Below are 21,477 nucleotides of genomic sequence, written 5' to 3'. Positions count from 1 at the left end.
AAGACTTGTCATATTTACCAATGATGGATTTTAACTTTTCGCCAGTGATTATTCAAAGACTTGTAATATTTACCAGTGTTGGACTTTTACCAATGATGGACTTTAACTTTTCGCCAGTGATTATTCAAAGACTTGTCATATTTAGCAGTGATGGACTCTAACTTTATTCGAAGTTTCCATGAGCATAGACTTGCGATCTTTGCCAGTGATTACTTAAAGACTTGTAATTTTTTTCATTGATGAACTATAACATTATTGAAAGTCTTCATGACCACGGACTCGTAATTTCCATGAGTGTTAAAGAGTGGATTCTTGAAAGTCTTTATGAACTTTGTCTCGTGATTTTACCAGTGGTGAGAAAACTCATTACTCAAGGTTTTCATGAACTTTGATTTATTCTGCGAGTGACGAAGAGCACATTTTTGGAGTTTGCATTGATTCTACCAACCTCATTTTACTTGGGTAATGTGACTACCCTCAACATCGTCAGGAACCAGCGGAGGTCATCACGAGCATCGGAAACTTGAGGCGTATTCCGTGCAGCCAACCTGGATGGTCCGTCCGCATCTTGACGGAGTACTTGGGCATCTTCTGGAACGTGTTCCAGCCGGTGCGGCCTGGTGAGCTGGAGACCCAGGCCATTTAAAGGACAATGTGGAAGACAACCCCTATCTACTATGAGGTGATGTGCAATTTTACATGCATTACATGAATAAACTCTTATCAAATCAGATTCAAATTTTTTTTTGTAGATAGGACCCTGCCTCCTGTACCAAGCCCTAGCTATTATTCATCCAGTTTAGCCCTGAGAACTATTCCATGCTTGCGTTGAAAATAAATTTTAAAGTCGGGCTCTTTTACTGGTACAGAGAGGAGGGTAATATACGTGGCACCCTACACGTTGGGGCACGATACCTAGGTTAACAGTGCTATCAAGTAATAGACAATCACAACACCGTGGACGTGGCGTTTCTTTTTACAAAGTGAAACTTATGCCCTGGACGTGGCAAACAATTTGTGTTTTATGTGTTCTTGTCATATGGTTGATTTTCTATGAGTTGATATATGCTGAACTGAGTGCTTTTGAACTTTTAACGTCACTGGTATTTCAATTTATGATTGAAAATTTCTGAGTGTCACATTTTGAGGTATTAAAATTGCCATAAATATGGATAATTTACTAGCAGCAATTGAAGCCCTTAGGCTTAATATGAATGAGGTTAACGCCAATTTAGAGACTAGGCTTACTGCAACATGTGCTAACTTAGAGCGTAATATGAATGAGGCTAACGCCAATTTAGAGACTAGGCTTACTGCAACATGTGCTAACTTAGAGCGACGTATTACTGAGTCCAACACTAATCTAGAGAGACGTATTACCGAAAATAATAGTAATCTTTCTAGCTTAGCTGAGGCTAATGTTCAAACTAATGCTAATCTTGCCAATGTAGACCAACGTTTAAATAACTTAGCCCAAGCAAATGTTGAATCTAGTGCCGAAACTAAAGCCACTCTTGCCAACTTGGACAGGCGGTTAGCTGAAGCTGACGCCAGGTTAGATAAGCGCTTTACTGAAATGAATGCGAACTTAGAATCTCGTTTTGATCAAGTAAGTGTTAGGATAGAAGAAAGATTCACAGAGTCTCATAAGAAAATTGATGATCGATTCACTGAAATCAACTCTCAGCTTACTCGTAATGTCGAAGAAATGAAAAACACTGTTAAAGACCAAGTCATAGAAATCGTTAAGGAGGATTTGAAGAAGGTTCTCCCTTCAGTCCAACAGCTTTCACAAGACATTGAGGATTTTAAGGCCGAATTTCAGGAGTCACATGGTCAGCTCTCGCAAATGCAGGCAAAAATTGTTTCTGTCCAAGATACTCTTAGGGACACGGTTAAGAATGACATTTCCAGAGTTGGAAATGAAAATACTTTATTAAAAGCTAAGCAGGGCGAGTTTGACGAACTGTTCACTCAGCAAGCCGATAATACGACCACACAAATTAGTCTTATTTGTAAAGATGTTGGTGAACTTAAAACTGAATTAAAGAACGATGTCAAACAAGTCGAAGGAATAGTCCAACTCCAGTTGGAGATATCAAGAGTAATCTCGAACAACTAGCCACTAAGGTCATTAATCTTGAATCTCAAGACACGTCCAGACCTATTCATAGTTCGATAGAGGGAGTCGGAGAGACATCATACCAGACAACTATCGTTAAAATTCAAGAGGAAAAACCTCCTAAATTCCCTGGTAAAGAAGATTACATGGCTAAAGAGTTTCTGATCAATGTAGTGGAATATTTTCAAGAGCACAAGATTAGTGAGGATAGAAAGCTAAGAACTGTGGCCCGATTATTAGAAGGCAAGGCTCTTTCCTGGTACTCCGTATTCAAATCTAATTTCAAGACATACTCTGACTTTGAGAAAGCTTTAATTGACCGTTTTTGGAACGCAGAAACTCAGCACCCTATCAAACTTCAACTCTATTCGAGAAGGTATAACACCTCCATTAACACCTCTCGATACGCAGATTTTTTTATCTCAGTTGAAGAAGATGCAATATTTAGACCCTCCTTTGCCTGAGAAGGAACTCATACCGGTCATTATGTTACAATATCCTTCTCACGTTCAAGAGATCTTAGTAGCAGCGAACATTCAGAACTTAGATCAATTTGATGCTGTATTGTGACGTCTTGATACTGCTCATGCGCAGGAAACTTTGAAACCGAGCAAGAGTAAGGACGTAGCCGCCCATCCAGTTCAGGTTAATACTTCTGAACAACCGTGACAAAGTCCCGAATGAGCAGATAGAAGGGAAGAGAGAGATACTCCATCTTCACCTACGCGGTATCAAGGGTTTAGGAGACGCCCATACCGTGGCCAGATGCCCTACCAAACCAAACCTACTTGGTTAAAACAAGAGAAAAAACAAGAGAGTAGAGACTCAAACAGTTCTGACTTGCACCAACGATGGAAGGAAACGCAGGACTACCTCCATCAGAAGAAACAAGAGGGTCATCAACCTGGAGCAACTTCTCTTGAATACCAAGAATACCATAAAAGAAACAACATCTTTGGTCAAAATCCAGAGTCCACAGGTGCTGTTGCCAAAAAAAACTTAAATTTTTCAGAAATAAGATTGCCTGAAAATGAGGAGGTCGGGTCACTTCACATAGACATAATGAATTATTGGCACATTGATGACGACTTAGTATTTGAAGACAAATTACCCATTCGTCAACATGTTCAACGAAGTTTACCATCATCAATATTACCATTGGAGAATTTCAAGTATCATCGCTAGTGGACTCGGGAGCACAAGTTTCCCTAATTTCTGACAAGTTGATAACATTGATCTAGGATCGATGTAACCTTCTCATTTTGCCGGTAGCACAAGTTAGGATTAAGGCCATTATTCCTGACAGGAATATCAAATGTAAGCAACAAGTCTTCCTTGAGTTTGCTATCAACGAAGAAGTGTGTGAACTTATTTTCCTGATAGTCTCGCCTATGAAGTTTAACCTTATCTTCGGTTCAGACTTTCTGTCTAAATATAAGGCTACCATTGACTATTCTGCCAACACTATTCATCTATGTAGGATTGGATCTGTAGAGTTACAGCTGGTTGACGGTGAAGATTTTAGACTTCAAGGGACTGATTTACCCCGTACACAAGTCGATGGTGTGATTGGCGATGCCGCCCCAGTTGACCAGGTACAGAAAGAAGAGGGTGATCCCGAAGAAGAAGATGGACCTATGTCAACAGAAGATGGTGATCCCAATGAGGAGGGACCCATTGATGAAATTTTGAGTGACAAAGGGCCTGATTTTCTCACCTACAACTCCAGTGTAACTGAAGCCCCAGATTACCACCCTAACATAGCAGCGGCGGAGGAAGAGATATATCAGACCTATCCGGACGTCTTCGATGAGAAGCCTGGAGAGATTAAGAATTTTAAACACCACTTCAACGTCAAGGATACTTCGCCCTATAAACGTAAGCCATACCCGGTGCCTGAGAAGTACATGGATGAAACCAGGACACTAATTCGTCAGATGGAGGCTGACAGAATTATCTCAAAGTGCGTTACGCCCTATATTAAAGCAGTCACCATAGTAAGGAAACCCAATGGTAATCTTCGTTTATGTTTGGATGCTCATGTCTTAAATGACCAACTGGTCCTTGAGTATGACCACACTCCTCCGCTTAAAGATGTCATTAAGCGATTTTTTGGAAAAAATATTTTTCAGGCATGGACATGACATCATCTTACTTCCATATCATACTAGACGAACACAGCCGGCTCTTCACGGGGTTTATCTTTGATAATATCACATATGTCTTCAATCGATTGCCCTTTGGCATGAAGAACTCGGGAGCTGTCTTGATAAGAGTATTGGAAAGCCAATTATCTGATGAAGTAAAGGCCATTGCCACCATTTACGTTGACGATATCTTGGTAGCATCCGATACCTGGGAGCAGCACTTAGAAGATGTACACACTGTACTCAAAGAATTGAGAGAAAAGAACTTTAAAATTAATTAGAAAAAAAGCCAATTTTTCAAGACAGAAGTTCTTTTTCTTGGGCATGTCATTAGCGGAGAGGGCATCCGCCCAAATCCTGCCAAAATTCAATGCATTGTGGATTTTCCTAGGCCATGCAGGATTAAGCAAGTTTGGCAATTCCTTGGACTTTGCCAATTCTTTTCACAACATTGTCCTCGGTACACAGAGACTGTAGTGCCTCTCCAGGAATTATTGAAGAAAAATAATCGATGGAAATTGACCACAGAATGTGAGCAATCCTTTATTGCCACTAAAAGGATGCTCAGAAATAATGTGCAGCTCTGTTATCCTAATTATGAATGGCCTTTCCATATTGAATGTGACGCCAGTAAGATAGGGATCGGAGCCGTTCTCTACCAAGTCAATCCTGATAAGCCCGATGTTAAGCTGTTCATTGCGTTTGTAAGTCGGAAGCTAAGGACACATGAAAAATCGTACACCATTACAGAGCTAGAAGCCCTGGCTATTGTATATTCGCTTTTATATTGGAAAAAGGTTGTCTTTGGGTTTCCAATCACCATTTATACAGACCACAAGGCACTAACTTTCATCCTATCTTCCGACCTCACAAATGAACGGGTCACCAGATGGGCACTATTTATACAGCAATTCAGTGTCTCCATTGTGAATCGGTCTGGAAGGAAGAATGTACTAGCCGACGCCCTCAGCCGGAATCTCACAGATGCAGCCATAGCCTGTCCGATTTCAGTTACTGGTCAGGATGATGAAGAGTTCTTAAGAAGACTTCGGTATCTAGCCCAAGCCCAGCGGAGAGATCCTAGGCTAAGAGAAATCATTCATTTCTGTGAAGGAGCAATTCCACCGCATGATCCAGACTACGCCTGGATTAAGCAGGCAGCCCAATCTTTTTCATGGGACAACAACCTACTCTATAAATACGTTGACGCAACCAGGACCACTAAACAGATTTATGCCCCGGCTAAATTTTGGGAAGCCATCATCTGGCATTGCCACTTCATCACAGGACATGCTGGAGTGGATAAAGTGGCCAGTGTAATTAAGGAAAAATTCGTCTGGGAGTATCTCCGGAATGATGTTAGAAGGACCATAAGAATCTGTGACTTATGCCAATGGATTAAACCGAACAATTACCTTATGAGGGAATATCCAAGGCCTATCATCCCAGAGAAGCCACAGGAAGTGATGGCGCTTGATCTGTATGGCCCACTTCCAAAGGCAACCAGAGGTAACAAGCACGTCTTAGTCATCGTCGACGTCTTCTCGAAATTCACCATGTTGTTGCCTATTCAGAAGGCAAACACCGGGAATATTTTAAGGAGACTTCGCAGGAATGTCTTTCCTGAGATGGGGAAACCTACGTTCCTGCTGACAGATCATGGAAGCTAGTTCACATCCACAGAGTTCCGGGCGGCTATAGAGGAGTTGGAAATTCATCACATCATGAATTCCATTCGTCATGCAGAAGCCGACCCTGCTGAGCGATTGATGTGGGAGATTGCCAGATTCTGTCGGGTGTACTGCCAGGAAGAACACTGGAAATGGATTGATGTGCTTCCAGTTATGCAGAAGATAGTCAACTCCACTGTCCACGAATCTACTGGAGATATTCCAATGTTGGTGCATCATGGGCATATTCCTCATCGTCCGTGGGATGCTATTCTCCCTGCTTCACCAGATGCAGCAATCGATCAAGAAGCGAGATTCGCTAAAGCCTTAGGGAAATTGAGGCATGCTGCAGACATCAGACAATGAAGGAATAGGAATCGTAAGTTTAGACCACCCTTACGAGTAGGAGACAAGGTGTTGATTCGAAAACCTGTGATGTCTCGTCCGGAATTGAGGATCTACGCAAAATTCTGTCCCTTGTATTTTGGCCCTTTCAGAATTTCTGAATCTTTGGACAACGGTGCCTATAAAATCACAAGACTAGATGGCAGCCTTGAAGGCATCTACAACGCTTCCAATCTCAAAAAATACTTTGAGTGAAAAGAGACTAAAAGAAAATCCTCATAGTATTTTCTTTTTCCCTGAGAAGGAGGGATATGTACCAGTTACGACCTGTACATGCATATTTTTTTGAGAGTTGATCGTATTTTATCACCACACGTATTACTCCGTGCAAGCCTGGCTTGTTTACATTCAGCAGGACGAGCAAGCAAGCTGAGAACGGCTGTATGCGTGACGTAGCCACAAGGGCTAGTTAGATCACCCGCCTGTCATGCCACGTGCAGCTAGCCTGAACTCATATGTTCCAGATTCAAGCGTCACACCTTCCGGAACATTCGATGGAGAAAAAATTTTAAACTCCTATAATAATTGGGGTAGCGACTTGATCAACATGTAATTTTAAAGGGAATTACATAAACGTCGCAATGCTTGAATTTCAAGAAAATCCGTTGAGGGATTCAGGAGATAACCAGCTTCACGGCATATGTGACGTAGATGTCCCAAATCAAATATAAGGAGGGCTCCATATAGCCTGATATCGCAGTCTATCAGTGACAGTCAAGTAGTCAACGTGGCCCTACTCGCTGCCATTATCGTCGGAAGCTATCTTCGTGTGGTTATAGTCTCACTGAGGAACTCTGAATTTTTCCAAGTCTTTATAAATGGGACTTGCAATATTCACGAGTGTTGAGGAATTCTGAATTTTTCTAAGTTTTTATAAATGGGACTTGCAATATTTACGAGTGTTGAGGAACTCTGAATTTTTCTAAGTCTTTATAAATGGACTTTAACTTTTCACCAGTGATTATTTAAATACTTGTCATATTTACCAATGATGGACTTTAACTTTTCGCCAGTGATTATTCAAAGACTTGTCATATTTAGCAGTGATGGACTCTAACTTTATTCGAAGTTTCCATGAGCATAGACTTGCGATCTTTGCCAGTGATTACTTAAAGACTTGTAATTTTTTTCATTGATGAACTATAACATTATTGAAAGTCTTTATGACCACGGACTCGTAATTTCCATGAGTGTTAAAGAGTGGATTCTTGAACGTCTTTATGAACTTTGTTTCGTGATTTTACTAGTGGTGAGAAAACTCATTACTCAAGGTTTTCATGAACTTTGATTTATTCTGCGAGTGACGAAGAGCACATTTTCGGAGTTTGCATTGATTCTACCAACCTCATTTTACTTGGGTAATGTGACTACCCTCAACATCGTCAGGAACCAGCGGAGGTCATCACGAGCATCGGGAACTTGAGGCGTATTCCGTGCAGCCAACCTGGATGGTCCGTCCGCATCTTGACGGAGTACTTGGGCATCTTCTAGAATGTGTTCCAGCCGGTGCGGCCTGGTGATCTGGAGACCCGGGCCATTTAAAGGACAGTGTGGAAGACAACCCCTATCTACTATGAGGTGATGTGCAATTTTACATGCATTACATGAATAAACTCTTATCAAATCAGATTCAAATTTTTCTTGTAGATAGGACCCTGCCTCCTGTACCAAGCCCTAGCTATTATTCATCCAGTTTAGCCCTGAGAACTATTCCATGCTTGCGTTGAAAATAAATCTTAAAGTCGGGCTCTTTTACTGGTACAATATGCCATATGACGCTGTGCATGCATTTAGGATTATTGTATATGTAATTTAACTGACGCTACTGTGATGAAGAACATCAAATAAACTAACATCTTCAAAGGAAGTTACGTTTAATACTACTTTAATTAATTGTTTTCCAGCACTATCGTTTGTTTATTTCTTTACGAAGGATTTGAGAAAAATGTTTTATTGAACACATAAAAATAAACAATTTTAAAGAGTAAAAATGGTACCAATTGCTGCCACAGGCTACTGCTTCTGGGTGCCTTTCTATACCTCTGATCAGTGCAAAACAACGAAGCATTAAAACTCGCAGTAGCAGAGAGTGCAGACAGAAATGACCACAGGTAAATAATATGTTTCATATTTCCATTACTTTTGTAACTGTTTTTTAAATTATTGTTAAAAGGAAACATGATTTCAATAAATATACTATGTTATTAGAAGTTCTTTAGTGACCTTCTCTTAACCAGTAATAAATGTTATATTTCGATGTAGGAGATATCATCTGCTGAGCTGTAAGGGATGTGTGATCTTTCTTGTTACAGGCAATATGGTTTGAGAGACAGTGAGGAAATCCTGAACTACTACTCTGGCAGAAGATGATCTGATAAAGGACATTGACAATGCTGAATCTCTTGAGTTTATTGTTATGCCACCTGAAGATGGCGATGAAGCTGTCCAGGATAATGCGTGCAGTGATGAGTAAGGGAATGAATATACATCTATACATTTTGAAACAGGTGTCTTGAAGCAGAAAATGGAAGTAAAATCCATAATGCAGGGTGAGTCTAGAGATTTAAATTTTTGATACCACTGGATATATACAAGCAGTTCCAGAAACTAATAATGAGTAACCATCACCTGCAAAGAAACTCCAAGAATGCTCCAAAGCCTCCAAGTTGAGTATCCAAAGGCTGTACTGTCCTCGCATTATATTTGTGCCACTGCATGACTGGTGCATTTCTAAGAATTGAAAGGTCTGGTTGCTGTCAGTGCTTCTATTCATATGACATTCCTCCACACTGTGGGGGTTTTAGACTTTTAGACAATTAGACTTTTCACTTTTGTAAAAATGCAATGGTCACACAGCTGCAGAGATATAATGCGAGGACAGTACAACACAGTGACCCTAGTGCAATGGCATGAAAACAAAGTAGTCACTGTTGCCTCCAATATCTGTAACAATGATATTCTGGGCCAGATATTCTACTATCAGTTGAACAAGAAGGGGGGAAAAAAAAAAAAAGAAAAAAAAAAAAGCAGGTGTTCCACAGCCCATTTTGTTTTATGATTACAGCAAGAGAAGGCAGGGGGTGGGGGGTATTTACCTACATGATAAACTGATTGAGGATCAGGTCAAGGAAGTGGTACTGGTCCTTTGTGTGCTTTGGTTTGATTGCACCAGTATTTTAATATTTGGCTTCTGTACCAAACTCATGAAAAATCAAAGAGTCTGCTAGAATTCACAAGAAGAATAGTAACTGCATTGTTAGTATCACCTACAGTCGTGACTCCATGAGATGTGTACCTAAAAATAATTTCAATATTAAAACCCATTACTTCTTTTTAAACCCTCTTATTGCCGGCTCCCTTACTGCCGTGCTTGCTAAGAATGCCAGAGAAAAAATGCCTATTATACAGCACTTTTCAAGACATCTCATTGTAGTTTACATTTTCTTGTAGATAAGTGATCCCTCTCTTCACTCATTATATTACCAACACAAAAATAATTCACACTGCCAATTAAAAAATTCAATTTGTTCATGCAATTTTTGAAAAATTTTAAAATTCAAAGTTGGATCTCAGTACATCTTAGTATTTTGATCGTACTCACCTAAATTTGGCATTTCTGTGCTCACTGATGCATTGTTTACTAGTTTGTAAAATATCCATGTTTTAAGAATAATAGTTTTTCTAAAAATAGATTAAAATACTGACTTGGTCTAGCATCAGGAGGAGGTGCATGTTTAGGGCTAGGCGTCTCAAGGAATGCAGGTGAGGGATGAAATTGTACGTCATGATCGGACTGAACTTCACGGAAATAGAGAATCTGGTCATCATCGTCATTACAATCTCCGTCAACTCCATAATTATTCCCGTCACTATCATTACCCTCTGAATCGGAAATTTCATGCATCACTGTCACACCAGTAAACCTGATAACATCACCACTATCATCATTGTTTGAAATGTTACCGGCATTATTATCACTCTCAGTATCATCTGAATCATCGCCTGACTCGATATAAACAGAATCATACCTCAGTTCATTGATATACTGTACCAAATCGTCATCAATTTCAAACACAATACGAGAATTAGTCGCCATTATTATGTACGAACACATGGTCTACAGGTACGCGCCAAACAGCTGAAAAAGAAAAAATCATAACATCAACAAACATGTCACACAGGGATTCTGGTGGTAGATTTAGAAACTATGTAGTATCTACTACATAATGATGCTGACTGGAGCTGCCATCTATCAGATATGTGCAAACTATTACGACTTACATAGACAGCTGCAACACGGAGCGCAATCGCGCTCCTTGGACTTTTCGCTAGGCTACAGAGGAGCGCGATTGCGCTCCCCGACACTCTAAGAGTTAATAAAAATTAATTTCTACTCAATATCTAATTTGAATATTTATGGTGTCGGATTCCCCAAGAAAGGCCTCCGTGGCTTAGGTGGCAGTATGCCGGCCTCTCACCGCTGGATACCATGGTTCAAATCCTGATCACTCCATGTGAGATTTGTGCTGGACAAAGCAGAGGCGGGACAGGTTTTTCTCCAGTTTTCCCTGTCATATTTCATTCCAGAAACTCTCTCCATTAACATTTCATCTATAAGTCATTTATCATTGCCCCAGAGGAGTGCGACAGCCTTCGGCAGCCGGCACAATCCCTATGCTCGATGCTAGATGGGAGCTTTCCGGACAAGTTGGCCATGTGGTTAGGGGCGCCCAACTGTGGGCTTGCATCCGGGAGATAGTGGGTCCGAACCCCACTGTCGGTAGCCCTGAATATGGTTTTCCGTGGTTTCCCATTTTCACACCAAGCAAATGCTGGGACTGTACCTTAATTAAGGCCATGGCCGCTTCCTTCCCATTCCTAGCCCTTTCCTGTCCCATCATCGCCATAAGACCTATCTGTGTTGGTGCGATGTAAATCAAATTTTTTAAAATACTCGGTACGCAGCAGTAATCCTATCTATCGGAGATGAGTGGCAACAGAAGACACACAGCATATCACAACAAACAATAATCAGTGTAATGTTATTGTTGATCAATTTTATGAGTTTTCTATATTGTAGCCCTTCACATTTAGTTTTCTTTCGACTCTGCAATATTAGGGCATCTTATAAAATGACTATATTGTAGCCCTCACATTTAGTTTTCTTTCGACTCTGCAATATTAGGGCATCTTATAAAATGATTTATAGCGTAGACTATAGTTCCCTATTCTCTCACTTTACATACCGATTTTCATAAAATTCTGTTTACCTATTTTCTCATGAATTGGTGCTGATATGGTCATAGTAACAAAACTACAAATTCATGAATATCTCTGTGATCATAGCCGACATGGTAACCATGTATAAGACCACTAATAACATAAATATTTGAGAATTAAATTGTAGGCCTTCCCATAAACTACCATTTCACTCAGCATAAATAAGATTATTTATGATCTAGATTATAGCTACTTATTCCCCGTCTGTGTATACCGATCTTCATTAAGATAGGACCTCTAATATAAATATTTGGGAATTAAAATTTAGGCCTTCCCCTAAACTACCATTTTTTTCAGCGTGAATACAATTATTTATAAGCTAGATAGTAGCGACTTATTTCCCGACTTTGCCTACCGATTTTTATTAAAATACGACCACTAATAACATAAATATTTGAGAATTAAATTTTAGGCCTTCCTCTAAACTACCATTTCACTCAACGTGAATACAATTATTTACAGCCTAGATTATAGCGACTTATTCCCCGACTTTGTCTACCGATTTTTATTAAGATACGACCACTAATAACATAAATATTTGAGAATTAAATGTTAGGCCTTCCCATAAACTACCATTTCACTCAGCGTGAAAAAAATTATTTATGGCCTAGATTGTAGCGATTCATTCCCCAACTTTGCATACTGTGCCATCCGACTTTGTGTGCTATATATACTGATTTTACAGTTTTGGTGAACTTACCTCTTCATCTCTACTCTGCATATCTTTTCACGTTTAATCCTCCACTCCCTCCCGCTGATATTTGTCTGGTTGCCATATTTGATGCTCACCAGTTTTGTGTGCTGACGTCATATGTCACCAGCTCAGCTGTTTGTCACAATACACTTTCTAGAATGATCTCTCCGCCTATATATTCTCGCCACCCTGCCTACTTCAGCAGGTGGAATCGAGAACTGGAAAGAGCACAAGACCTCATCGAGGCATGAGATTTTCTCTACCCATCACTTCGCTGCTGCTACCTTGAGGTGAGAGATATGGAGACCTTCCTATTTAAATTTTAATCTTTCTTTTCTACGGGCATCTTGACGGGAGTTGGGGGAGTGGTCTACACTTTGTGGACAGTCAAGATACTTATGCTAAGAACTTACCTTTATTTATGTCAAATTGCAACTATACAACTGGATGGCCGTCTGTCATAACCTTTATACATCTGACATACACTTCGCGTTGTGTTCTTTTAATATCCTATTTCTCCCATCCTAACCCTTTATACCAGGGCTTCTCAAACGCCCAGAATCTCACGTGTGCAAATTGAGGCACAGAGTTCCTGTGCACAGTGCATCGGTCCCATTCAGCTCGGCGCGGACCAACGCTTCGTCTCTGGGCTACTCGGCTAAGCTTGGCTCAACTCGGCTCAGCTTTGGAGCACTACGGAGCAAGTGAGGAAGAAGGAGACAGGCAGAGCGAGCAAGACAGGTGTGGGGAAAAAGAGAGACAGCGCTATTACTCCAAATCGAGGAGTGGGGGTCTGCACTCTGGTCAACCAAGCGAAGTCATCTTTTGCACCGTGCACAGTGACTGAGAGGCCCTGCTTTATACCATAGATTGTACTAGCTTTGTACCTTGCATAAGATTTCGCACCATATTTCATATTTTTGTGTGTACTTGGTATTATCACGGAACTTGTTACAATCATTATACATTCTAAGTATGTGCTAATAATAATAATCGTATGGTCTCAGCTACCATGTGCAGACATTTCAATTTGACGCCATCTGGCTGTCTGCTCGTCAATTTCGACGTTCCGTTTTACTCTAGGCCCCCACTAGATGGCAGACCAAGTAAACCGAAACTCTCGTGGGCGTCTATGGCTGAGATTTAATGAATTTTGTTGGGTAAACACCAAATGTGTCACCAGAGATCTTTTACATGCCGACATCGTACGACATAGAGTGTCGAATGGACTTTTTTTCCGCCCTTCAAAAATCCGACTACCTCTGCCGGGTTTGAACCCGCTATCGTGGGATCCGGAGGCCGACACTCTACCGCTGATCCACAGAGGCAGCTAGTATGTGCTATGATCCTTCGATCAATTTTTTTTTTTTTTTTCACATCTCACATCTTTAACGAATTTTCTTATAACCTACTTCTTCCAAATATGTACTTGGAATTGCTGATAATGATTTTTATGTATATCACACATTTATCCATCAGTACATTTATTTAGCACATGTTTACCCTTACCATCGCTGTTAGGTTTAGTTATTATATTTGGAAAATCTATTATTCATCAACAAGCTTTAAATATATTAACTTACTTCAAGTTGGTACCCCCTGTTAATTATCAGCTATGTTTTGTGAATTCATGTATATCCTAAATTTACTTATATCTATTTGTATTGCCCCCATTATTGCCGAGCTAAGCCTAGCAAGTGAGCGAGAGATCCTAGGGTGGACCGTTCATTCCTGGCTTTCCATTTTTTAGAGGCATTTAAGGGAGATGACCAAGCAAAAAAAAATTTTAAAAACAACACACAACACAAAAATATCCTTGCTGGGATTTAATTACAATGAGCTTTCATAATGTCTGGTCTTCCTGTAGCAATTAACAACCAAAATGTAAACCTCGTCCTCCAGTTTTACTGTTCTGGAATGAAAATTAACAAAAGATTAGGCCTTCACTGCCTTCAGAAATTAAAGTATTTAAATGAAAGTGTCCAGAGACTTCAATGAGAATTTACACAAAATTAGTAGGCAGCTATCTCGCTTATTATTCCACAATAAAATTAAGGTTCCATTAATTTATAGCAATCTCAACACGTGGTCAATGTTGAATTCAGATGAATTTCAATAACTAAAGTGTATAACGTCCATTAATAACACTAATAGAAATTCTGATGGAAAATCAAAATTAATTCCAAAAATACAATTAATTAATTATTATTATTATTAATCTCTAACCTTATCTGTGCAGCATTTTACTTTTATTATCATCACATGATCGTGTTTATGAATTAGTGTATCTCATTAAATAATTCTCATGGTAATTATAATACACATTTTCCTATTTGAGTAGCCGTCCATTTAATTATTATTATCATTACTCGTTATCACCTAAATTCAAGTTGATTATGCCATTCGTGAACATTAAATTTATATTTGCATGGCATTTAAAGTTTCAAGTCAGTTTGAAGATATTTTAAAATTTTAATATAAATGCATTAAAAATTTTCTCATATCCATGTGTGGGTTAGTTAAAGATTAATTTATAAATCGTTCGCCTTTGCTAAAAATGAACTCTACGATCTTTCATCTAAATCTTTAGAAAGTATAAATTAAATCCTAGCCTGGTCTTACTCGACACTAACCTGATCAAATTGTTCCTTAAGGTGTGCTAAACAAGTCATCATGGTGGCAAACAACGTTGAACACAATCCGTGCCGTTGGGATAAATGCAAGACTAGATTAAATTACATTAAACAATCGAAAACATGGAAAATATTCGTAATTACAACACACACACCACATTCACACAAGGTAACACGTAATTTTTATATACACTATTTACAACGAATCCTGCATTATAAATTAGTTAATTATTTTTAGCATGGTCGCGTCAATAATATCCGGAGGATGAATTCATGTCTGGAAATATTCTTACTCCAATAGTGGCTAGTAATCGAAATTCGTGGTATCACTTGAAATGAAATACTCCTTAAACAGCGATGGAGATTCATCTAAATTTCTGAAATTAATTTGAAGATTCTAACAGAATTCCATAATCATCACCATCACACGGGTTACAAGTCCCAAATGTAGCGTTCGTGAGCCTTAATCACATTATTATTACTCCCTATTCATGAAATGTATTCAGCGTGTGCTCCACTTATAATAAATCACATTGTGCTCCCAAAGACACAACAAGTCATTCACTAATAAATCCTCCAATTAATAAATTATTCAATTAATATCCCACAGGACTGCCATATTCCAGGCGCCTCATGAACTGAGCACATTAAATCTCACATATAAGGAATCTAAGATAAATTATAGCTTACGACCGTTTAATTCCATTCTTAACCCGATCTTTACTTAATTTTATTATTATTTTAAGTGATTATTAGGTCTATCAGTCCTCCTGAAATATCATGAAATTAGATGACTCGATCCTAAAGAATGCAAGTGATCTTAAAATGACACTAAATTCGATCCTATCTCACAAATTTTACACGTAACTCCAATCCAGATTATTTCTAATATCACGGGCAAACAAACGAAGTTTATCATGAGGTCAGTGATTTTTAAATCTGTCTACATCCTACATATGAGAACTCATTCAATGACAGACTACACAGCTAATCTAATAGATTTCAAATTTCAGTCACACACACGTAACTCGACTACCATGACACCTCAAGAAATGAAAATGAAATAACTCAATCTACTACAAGAACTAATAGAGCTACAATTTAGAGAAGAAAGATCCTCTAGTTTTACTAAGATGAGAAAGAAAATAAACAATTAAAATGGTACTCAAGTTTAGCTGAGGTTCGATTCCAGGTTGAAGTCAGTCATTCCGGCATTTTCCCGGTCAGTCACCCTCTCCAACCAGAAGTGCCTTACATGTTTAGAAAGTCATGAAAACACGGCAGTAGATGTCCCACGATGAAATTAAGATGCACATTATAGAGGAAGAATCCATCTTGATGTACACGGCGATTCACTGAGATGAATTCCGCCACGTTCCAGAAGTGTAGGCTGTAACTAATGCATCAGATATTAAAATGTGTACACACACTGGAATTCTAAATGTTCTCGTGGAGAAATAAACTTAACTTGGTTCACTAATGTTGAGGATCCACTCCATAAGAGTTTATAGTAAAACTGCACTAATTTTTAGCAGAGCGGATGTCTGCTTGCACGGCTGAATTTCTCTCTCACGTGGTTCCGATGAAAGAGTAGCGCAGATCAGAGTAGCAGCAGAGAGAACAAAGCAGAGCAGAGCAGAACAGCGAAGAGCAGAGAGTGATTTATTGTGAACATGACGTTTTATAGTCTTCGGTCGGGAGGTGTGTACTTTTTAGAGACGATCATTGGTTCACGGGGTCTCTTATAATTGGTTGTGACTGTTTCTAGAAGCTTGCCTGCTCGCAGCACAGGTTGTCGGCGCGTGGCTCACTTGGGAATACTGGCTTGTCACGTGATCTACCCTGCACTCAGTCGAACACGGATCAATACATTGTCCCTCTGAACGAAATAAAAAACCAGTTTGGTGCTCACACACAGCTTTCCAAATGATGAATACAACTCCCAGTGAACAATAAAACTTTTAATGTTGGCTCGTCGTTAATATTCTAAAGATAGCCAAATTTTAAGGGGACAGTATAGTCCATTCTCACTGTATAGTTTTTCAATTTGTAGTCTATTCTTCTTTAATTGTTATGATCTAAATTAATTTATATTTATTTGTACATTCCATTTTCTCAGTCTTGCCAAATATTAATTGATGTCTATTTTTATGCTCCTTTATTATACTGTACAGTCTTTCTATTTGTAAAAAAAAAATCCCGACAAATTCTTCTTGCTAGAGTATATATTGTTATCTTTCCACTGGTTCGAAAAGAAAAATAAATATACGTTATTTGAAATCCCGTTATCTTGTTTTGCCCGTATGTTCGTTGGTCCTGACGGTCCTCTTTTTCTGAGCCCCTCTTACCATTCCACTGCATGCTAATATATATTTACTGGGACTTTATTGATAATTAGTCTTTGTTTGCATTAGCATTACCTCCTAGGTGATGTTACAAATTTGTAGCACAACGTTGTTTACATACCCAAAACTTACGTAACAATACCGATTTTCATTCATTTCTCTTCAGCCATTTTCTCCTGATGCATGTACAAACAGACAGACAGACAGACAGACAGACAGACAGACAGACAGACAGACAGACAGACAGACAGACAGACAGACAGAAATTACAGAAAATTAAAAAGTACATTTGCTTGTTACTGTGGACACGACTGATACAAAAATACCATCCTTTTTTAATTCTGAGGAATGTACAGACAAAACTCTTATTTTATATATATAGATATTACATTAGGCAGTATTACGAATTGAAAGAATGGGGTTAGGAGCCGTCAGTGAATCTGTATTATACAGGAATTTCCATCATGGTTATCACCACGTATGGCTGTGGTGCAGCTGGTTAAAGTATGTAGCTTTTTTGGAAATGAACATTAATCAAAAGAATGTCTATTGATTAATGTCTGATTGTAATATAATTAAGATAGTTCTTCTGAATGTACGAATCAATATCAGTATGCAGAAAAATATTTTTCTCTGGCAGCTGAAACACTCTGTTGTAATTTCAGTATCCTGGTTTTCTTCAATTTTCCTTCTCTTTTAGTCATCGGGAAGTTTTTCTGAATTTTACATTTTTTGTATGAGGATTGGTCGGTATATTATATTATACCAGTATATTATATTAGGCGGTATTATGAATTGAAAGACTGGGGTTAGGAGCTGTCAGTGAATCTGTAATATACAGATTTCAAGAAGATGGCCAAATTCAACTCCCGGGAACGAGAATTGTTGGCCGAAATATGCCACAATTACTCCATCCTCACGGCTGAATTCAACTCGATGAACCCAGGAAAGCCTTGTAAAGATGTGGCTCAGTTAAAAGGTTTCCCACTTTTTTATCATACAATAATAACACTTCAAAGAGCCCCTGTATCTCAGACGGCAGCACGTTGGCCTCTCACCGCTGGATACCGTGGTTCAAATCCCGGTCACTCCATGTGAGATTTGTGCTGGACAAAGCAGAGGCGGGACAGGTTTTTCTTCGAGTACTCCGGTTTTCCTTGTCATCTTTCATTCCAGCAACACTCTCCATTCTCATTTCATAGCATCTATCAGGCATTAATTAATCACTTTGGGAGTGGCGACCCCATCGTAATAATAGCCTATATATAATTTATTCATTACATCCCTGACCTGATCAATGACTGGAAAAAAAGGTTGTAGGTTTTCATTTTCAGTAACACTTCAGATAAATTCACATTGATACTCTAAAGCACTAGCAATGTTCTGAGTTTACCACAAACAAGTTATTCACCAAAAGACTTAAATAAATTGTTACTTTTTTATGTGTCTTACAAAGGAACAGGGTATGTCTATAATAGGGCCTTTAGTCTGCATCATATGAGAAGCTGCATTATGGGAAAATATTTAACGCAGTGATATATTCCGCAGAGTGCCAGAGTGCAGTGCATTGAGTGAGTGAGCATCTGCTTGATTGGACAATTCTCAGTAGCCCCTCAAGATAAAACATTTCATCCCATTTGACAATAGACTATTTAGTGTGTGAGATCTTCAAGCTTAAATATGAAGTGATTCATTCACCAAAAATGTATATGGGGTTTAATGTATTAATAGTAGGCAGAGGACATTTGAAATGTAACTTCTCAATCAGAATGTAGAAATATTTCAGGGCTGCTGTACTGTTGTGATTGGTATAATAGTTGTAGTAGTGATGAATAAACATCTTGCTGACCACACGACACTTCATATTCTGCAGGTCTTCAGGCTGAGAAGCTGTCACTTGATAGGCCATGGCCCTTTGGGGCTATTGTGCCATGGGGTTTAGTTATTTTAGTGACAAATAAAAGCACATGTATATTTAAGACAATAAAATGGTACAGGTACTCCAATTATTTAGTAATTGGGCAGTTTCATATATGACAGAGATAAAAAGTGGTAGATAGCCAAAGCATTCATTTCCTCTTCAACAAATATCAGTGGACTTATATACTGTACATGTACACATTTACCAGGAGCATGAATATATCCTTATTTTTATCTAACAGGTATTTATCAGTCTATTTATTGTAGTTTATGTATATAATGTTGTGATAGACATGTGAAAAAAAAACCTCAAATTTATGACAAGGTAACTGCAGTGTCTTCCAGTGCAGGAAATTGAAATTATCTGTACTGTCATTGTAAGGACCTAGCTGGTTAATGCTTCCTTAATCTGACAGACATTTTTTTACATTCAAAACATGTAGGACATTAAGGACCATTATTGTGACAGACACAATATAGTGCAAATGTGTTTCCCAAAAGTATTTGCCAATTAAACAACATTACTATCAAAACAGGTATCTTTGAAGTAACATTCTATTCTGAAATTCTAACTCTGATATAATCAGTAAAACCTGGTCTTTGTACGTATAAGCCTCATCTGTTAGGAAGTTTTCTGTTTTTCTTATTATCAGGACCCTATTTGATTGATATAATTTTGGAATAACTCATTTACTTACTGAAGTGTAAATGAACATTTCAAATGATTGTAATTATTTTCTTTATGTGCACAGGTTTATGGAAAAGAATGAATTTGAAAACAAATTCTGACATCGATAATCAGCAAAAAGATGCTGGACAAATTGAGGGAGGTCAGCCTAAGCCACCTCAGGAAGACCAGAACAGATCCTCACATACATGCTTGGTCAGTTTGACCCTTTGCCGGACACCATCAATGATGATGCTGGTCCATTTCAGGTATATGATAAATACAACTTTGCTTTTGGCATAGCATCGTCAGAGTTATGGATATGCATTCTAATTTCCTTCTTTTCCTTTCATTTTGGCAAGGACCTGGAGAAGAATAGGATTTGGGGGCAAAGGGAAGGACACTGAAGGAAACGCCATCCTGTGAAACCCCAAGCAGGTCTTAAAATATGTGAAAATCACTACACGTAAATTTAAAATGTAATTTTATCCTAGAAATTATAATTTTTCAAAAATTCTAGATATAGGACATATATTAAATGCATGGAATATTATTAAAGCCTTCAATGTATTATTTTTTAGGGGAAAAACTAGTGACCAGACGTTACAAGGTGAGCTATTGCAGATGGCAAGATCACAACATGCCAAGAAATGAAGATTTTGGAGATAAAACCAAGGAACGAACAATTGAAATATTTATTGTTACAGTATGAGTGTGGAGTGAAGGATTTATCATTACCATAAAGCATATTGTAATGTTTAATTGTAATAAATTTAATATCTACTAAAGTCTTTTTTCAGTTGTGAAATTACTAGCATTGAATCCTAGTGTGGCAGTAGGCTTTTAGTACTGCGTACTTATATCTCATAAGGTAAAGATTCATTCCATATGGGGCTTGTAGCACAAGTTAGTACTTGGCAGTCATGATGATGCAATCATGGATGCGAGTGCCTTCCAATGCAGGGAACTGAAATTTTCTGTACTGTCAATGTAAGAATGTAGTTGGTTAATGCTTGCATAATATGACAGATATTTTTTTACATTTGAAACATATAGGACATTATGGACTATTATTGGTTCAAATCCTGATCACGCCATGTGAGATTTGCGCTGGACTAAGCTGAGAAGGGACAGGTTTTTCTCTAGGTACTCCGGTTTTCCCTGTCATATTTCACTCCAGCAACTCTCTCCAGTATCATTTTCATTTCATCTGTCATTCATTAATCATTGCCCCAGAAGAGTGTGACAGGCTTCAGTAGCCGGCACAATTCCTATCCTTACCGCTTCCATTCATTCCTTTTCTGACCCAGTCGAATGACTGGAAACAGGCTGTGGATTTTCATTTTCATTGTGACAGACACAGTATAGTGCAAATATGTTTCCCAAAAGTACTTGCATTTGCCAATTAAACTACATTACTGTCAAAACATGTATCTTTGAAGTAACATTTCAATCTGATATGAAATTCTAACTCACAGTATACATGTCTGTGGCTGAGAACTAGAGCGACAAGATTGAGATATGTAAGAAATGTTATGTTATTTAGGTGTTGTCCATATCATGGTCATCAATCACTTTACATACAAATACTTCA

The 21,477-nt window shown here is 38.5% G+C and overlaps 1 protein-coding gene and 1 long non-coding RNA gene across 5 annotated transcripts in view; both read left to right on the top strand.

Moving 5' to 3' along the window:
• Nucleotides 1-21,477, top strand: part of LOC136864552 (dnaJ homolog subfamily C member 28) — a 326,313-nt gene that overhangs the window by 163,141 nt on the left and 141,695 nt on the right. The gene's annotated exons all lie outside the window — the stretch shown is intronic.
• LOC137496889 (uncharacterized) lies at nucleotides 8,144-20,655 on the top strand. Its single transcript, XR_011017844.1, has 5 exons — nucleotides 8,144-8,455; nucleotides 8,657-8,893; nucleotides 19,969-20,152; nucleotides 20,246-20,362; nucleotides 20,465-20,655. It is a non-coding gene; the product is annotated as an uncharacterized lncRNA (long non-coding RNA).

The sequence above is a fragment of the Anabrus simplex genome, chromosome 2 (genome assembly GCF_040414725.1).
Source record: "Anabrus simplex isolate iqAnaSimp1 chromosome 2, ASM4041472v1, whole genome shotgun sequence".
NCBI classification, from domain to species: Eukaryota; Metazoa; Arthropoda; class Insecta; order Orthoptera; family Tettigoniidae; genus Anabrus; species Anabrus simplex.
This window is presented reverse-complemented; position numbering and strand designations above follow the sequence as displayed.